Source organism: Arvicanthis niloticus, chromosome 8 (genome assembly GCF_011762505.2).
Source record: "Arvicanthis niloticus isolate mArvNil1 chromosome 8, mArvNil1.pat.X, whole genome shotgun sequence".
NCBI lineage: Eukaryota > Metazoa > Chordata > Mammalia > Rodentia > Muridae > Arvicanthis > Arvicanthis niloticus.
The window spans coordinates 58,404,989-58,410,714 of record NC_047665.1 but is presented as its reverse complement, the minus strand read 5'-3'; the positions used below and the strand labels follow the sequence as shown (position 1 = coordinate 58,410,714).

General features: G+C 42.0%; 1 non-coding gene across 1 annotated transcript; it reads left to right on the top strand.

The window, feature by feature from the left end:
* The first annotated feature begins 2,253 nt into the window (after window positions 1-2,253).
* Window positions 2,254-2,385, top strand: LOC117714440 (small nucleolar RNA SNORA17). Its single transcript, XR_004607525.1, has one exon. It is a non-coding gene; the product is annotated as a small nucleolar RNA SNORA17 (small nucleolar RNA).
* Window positions 2,386-5,726: the final 3,341 nt, after the last annotated feature.

Sequence of the window (5,726 nt, the reverse complement as noted above, 5' to 3'; positions counted from 1 at the left end):
GTTTTTAAAGTTATTACAATACATAATTCAATACTTGAAGCTTTCAAAACCAAAATACAAATTAAGTTGTATTTCTATAGAACTAATTATTAAATCTCTGCAATAGAAACTTTAAATAAATTAACCAAGAATTAATTTAACTATAAATGAAGTGATCAGCACACTAAGATGTTCTACCAAAGCAAAGTGATGAACTAAATTACAAGAGAGAAATAAACTGAAAGATACGAGCTGAACTAGTACATTTAATATTGATAAAAATCCCTTTTGTTGCAGTCCAAGCTGCCCCACACTTGGGGGCCAAAATGTTGAGAGCCACTCTAGCCCACCCTTGGGGACCACTCTGTCAATGTTGGAACCTGTAGTGCCAAAAGCCTAGGGGGCTAAACTGTTAGAGCCAGCACTGCTCCAAGCTGCTCCAGTCTGCGGGTCAGGTTCAGCAAGAGAGAGAGTGAGGATGGACAAGAGGAATGGAGACCAGAGAGTGTGATTCAATTCCGTTTATTCTTCAGTCTCTCTTCTTAGTCCAAGTCCCAAGTCTTGAGTTCCTAGTTCCTAGTTCCTATTCCCTAGTGCCTCCAAGTTCCAAGTTCTTTCTCCAAGTGCTAAGTGCCTAATGTCTAATAATTCTTCTTCCGAGTTCTCTAGTCCAAGTGTCTTCTTCCTCAATGCCTAATTCCTACTCCAAGTTGTACTCAACTCTTCGGTCTGCCTCTTGCCTTTTATTTGTCTCACTTCTAAGCCACGGCCTTAAGTCACACCCTTAGGTCTTATCTCTAATTCTGATCTCTATGTCACACCCTTAAATCTCAGCTCTAAATCACAGCTTTAAGTCTCATACACCCAAGGGAAGATCCTGGGTATCTAAAACAAGATGTTATCAGAGTGTGCTCAGCTGTTGCAGGCTATTGTAATCAAATCTCTTGTCAGGGTACATGGCTCAAGATGGCTGCAAGGATGATAGCCGCCTTCTGTCGGCTCCCCACACCCTTTTATAGCTAAAACGTTTTCATACAACCTCTTTCAAAATTTCAATAATGCTTGCTTTTCAGAAGTAGACTTGAGTAATCTAGAAATTCATGTACAATGTCGAGGAACCTGTATCAAAACAATCTATGAAATGATGACTTTCATATTTCATGATTTCAACATCTATTCCAAAGCTAAAATAACCAAAACCATGTGTCACTGATGCAAAGTCAGATAGAGAAACTATTAGCATCCAACAGAGTTTCTAGAGATAAACTTTCAATTATGTGTTGAAATGATTCTCAGCAGAGGTGTCAAGGACATGCAGAGGAGGAAGAAAAGTGTCTTCAACAACTGAAGTTGGGAAAAGGAGTTTCAAAGATCAAATAGGTACCCAAACTTCTCAGACAGCTTCTGAAATAAAAAGTTGAAAGTTACTTAGGACAACTCAGTTCTCAGTAATTAAAATTTAAGCCAGAAGGCCTATGAAAGTCTGTAGTCCTTCCTTCATAAGGCCAAACGACAACAAAAATAAGATGAAGAGGAAAAAACAAGTATGGCTAGACAGACAAGCAAACATAATGAAAGTAGATTGAGCAAATGCAGTTTAAATCACCCTATAAACTTGATAGACTTTTATTAAAGATAGCCCTTCCCCCAGTAATCTCAATGTCCTCGAACATACTAGTCTATGTCAGTTGAGAACTTTTTTCTTTTATTTTTATTGGATATTATATTTACATTTTATCCCCTAACCCCCCTTCCCTCCACCACCCAGGAACCTCCTATCCCATCCACCCTCCTCATGCTTCTATGAGGATGTGCCCCCACCTACCCCCCCACTCCCACCTCCCCACCCTCGAATCCCCCCCACTTGGTATTCATCCTTCATGGGACCAAGAATCTCCTCTCCCACCTATGGCATCAGCTATCTGCACTTCCTGTGTGCTAAGCTTTTTCAATTCTGCCTTAGAGACTTGTTCTTGGTCTGGTCTGAGTTGTCCAAGATATGTGATTTCCTAGTCTAAGGCAGGCTGTGGATTTCTTAGGAGGCACAGACCTACTCTCTATATTTTGCTCAGAATGCTAATACAGCTTGCATCTTAGAGGTAGGCATGAAAATCTTTGTGGATGCTCTCAGTCCTATATGTAAATATTAATGTTATCATTCATTTGTGTCGATGTCTGTATTTTTTTGCTTTAAAAACAAGTTTTGTACTTTGGACTACAAACATAGCTTCAAATGTAAATGTATGATAAAACAAAGATTTAAAAAAAAAAAAAACTATCCCTAATGGCTTCACTAGTGTGGCTGCTGTGTCACATGTGTGTCAATAGGTGGGAAATAGTAGAGAGGCTATGGTAACACTCAGTGTTCTGACCTGTAAGCATCTGAATGACTAGTAGCCTAACATAGTCGGAAAAAAAAAAAACAAAACTCTGAGATGATCACCATTACGGCATTTTGCAGGAACAAACGGACATGTTTTTAGGGTGGGGAGTGAGCCTGAGACTAAAAGAACCTGGCCTGTGTCCACAAGAGAGGACCCAGGGTAGGAGGAAGCCCAAGATGACCATTATGCAGACCTAGGAGGTTGGAGGGGTGTTGCAGACCAGGACAAGATGACAACTTCCTGGTACCATAATGAATGGTTGGGGAAAAAACCTCCTGAGAAGACTCTAGACATTCAGAGACCTTGGGTACCCCTTAAGAGTAACAAGTAAGTAGAGGAGAAATGGAAGACAAAGAGAAACAGAAGGATGCTGGTATAATGGAGAGAGGCAGAATTGGAGACTCAAGGGTAGTGAGGACCAGCCTGTTGTGAGTAGCTATGGCTGCCACCTAGGACTATGGTGGGATTCTGGTCTGTGTAGTCACTGAGGGACACTTCTGCATCTCTGATCTTCCAGCAGCAGAGATCTGTTAGCACCAAAGGCCAGGCAAACATCCATTGTCTAGGCTGCCATCCAGACACATGTTGCTGTCTAAGGGCTGTGCTGAACTGGCCCTAACTATCACCTGGGCACCTTGGGAGAGCTGGCCCTGAGGTCATGAGAGTAGGAGAGCTGACTTTGCAAGTCAGCTAGCAGAAGTACTCCAGAGAGCATTGCTGTACTTTGCCGAGCCAGAATAGTAGAGATGGCCTTGGTAGCAGGAGCTGTGGTTCAGCCAGTCCTGAGGGTATGAATGTGGAAGAGCTGGCCCTGCTTCTTGCCTGCTGTGTAGTGTTGTCAGGGAGAGCAATCCCTCCTCCCTTTTGCAACTTTTATCCTGTGCAGGGGCATGGACAATAGAGACACACCCCACCCCTCACCACATGCAGCTGAAGGGAGACCTGGCCCTAGGGTCATGAGAGCTGGAGAGCTGTCCCTGCCCTTCACCAGATGTAGCACTTGGGAGAGCAGGTCCTGTACCTCCATTGGGCAGCATAGTAGAGCTGACCCTGTGGCCTCAAGATTACGAGCATGGGTGAACTGGCTCTAAAACTTGTCTCCTCTTCAGTGACATGTATGAGAGAGAGATGCCCTCCTGAACCCTCACCCTTTCCCACCTGTGGCAGGTATGAGAGCTAGCCCTGGGGTAATGAGAACAGGAGAGCTACCTCTGATTCTTGTCTGTTGTGAGCTGTTGTGTGCAGATGAGGAAAAAATGCCTTCCTCTTCTTTGCCACCGATGGTTGGTGGGAGAGTTGGCCCTGGGGTCATGAGTGTAGAAGAACTGGCCTTGTCCCTCGCCTGCTGCAGCACTTGAGAGAACATGTCTTGTACCTCACTTGGGAATCATGGTAGAGATGACCCTGAAGGCATGGGTATAGATGAACCAGCACAGAGGGCATAAGAACTGAAGAGCTGGCTCTTCCTTTTGGTGACTGCAGCTTTGAATAGGCTAGCTTGGGTAGGGCAGGAGAGCTAGCCCCTGTGCTGTGGGTTCTGGAGGGCTGGTGGACTGATCAGCTCAAATACCTCTCAGGCCCAGATCTAGGCCTGAGAATAGGCCCACCCCAACATCTATCCCATTGATGAACTGCTGGATTACATGAGGGGGCTGGTGTAAATTTGGGGTACAGATACAAAACTACAGGATCTCTACAACACAGGGCAACAACAGGATTTCTAAGAGCAATCTCAGTAAAGTTCTAGTATTGATAGAGTAACAGAAACTAGAAGCTCTCATACCAGAACAATAACTCACCGCAATGAGCATTTGTAATTGAAAATTTGTGGATAAAGGGGTATACTGTGGGTCACACTGTGATGTGACACACTACAGCTTCCACAAGGAGATTTTTCTCCTCTGTTGTGGGGAGGGCATCACATGGATGGAGGATGAGTCAAGGTGAGAAAGAGATGAATGGGATCAGGGTACATTATGTGAAATTTAAAAAGAACCAATGCAAAGTTTTTCTAAAATGAAGATAAATTGAAAGAAATAAATTCTGATTAAATAGGTGAGAGAATTAGGTGGTACTTTCAGAAATATTTACCCCAAAATATTAAGCATTTGTTGAAAATGTTCTTTGTGGAATTTGTCGAAAACTTAAAGTATGATGTTATTTTTGAATGAATAGCTATCAGCTTTACTCTATTATAAATGTCATTCTCCTTTGCTTTCGACTTTGTTCACTATAATTTTCCTCTTTGCCCTGAACAAGGTGCTCATTTACTTGTCAAAACTTATTTTCCTAAGAAGTGTAAAGTACAAGTACCAAGTACTGTGTCTTCCTTAAGCGTCTAACAAAAACTGTATGAGAAGACTTGCTGTGCTCTCTGATGGGGCCAGTTTGACACCATGAGTCACTGGAGTACAAGGAGATAATATAATGTATATTCAACAAAGAACTATTTGTAAATCAGTTGTGTGTGTGTGTGTGTGTGTGTGTTTGTGTGTGTATACATGTGTGTTTGTTAATGGTGGGAGTGAGGAGTTGGACCTAACCAAAAATCTATATAATGTCAAAAGATTACTGTAGAAGTCCTTATAATCCCCAAGGATCAAATGAATCATTCCCATTTAATATGCAATATATATGTATGTATCACAACATCAAAAGTTATACATATCAATATTGTCTTAGTTAAGTTTTCTATTGCTATGAAGAGATACCATGACCACAACAATTCTTATAAAAAAAAAAGCAATTAATTGGGGCTGGATTACAGTGTCAGAGGTTAGACCATTATTGTCATGGAGGGAAGCATGACAGTGGGCAGGCAGACATAGTGCCTGAGAATGGGCTGAGATTTCTACACCTGAATTGGAAGTCAATAGGAAGAGAATGTAAGTCACTAGGCTTGATTTGAACTTCCAAGACCTCAAAACTCACCCCTTAGTGATGTACTTCTGCCAACAAATCTACACCTACCTCAACAAGGACATACCTACCCCAACAAGGCCATACCTTCCAATAGTGCCAGTACCCATGAGCCTCTGGGGACATTTTCATTCAAACCACCACACATATGATTCTAAAAGGTTATTCCTGTGATCATTTATGTATTAATTTCAGCAGCCTTATTAATCACTTACTTGTGTCCAACACTGTACTAGTTCCTGGCTAACAATAAATAACCAATCTTGTGGTATTTAGATTCTACTAAGGAGACAGAAATTCTTTAATGCACATCACATGCAGTCATTATGTATCTGTCAGTGTGAATCAGATAGGATTAAGCAACAAGGGCAAGATGGTTCTCATGTTATCAGGACTATCAGGAAGTGTTTCTGTTCAGAAACAATATGCAAACCCAGGAACCAA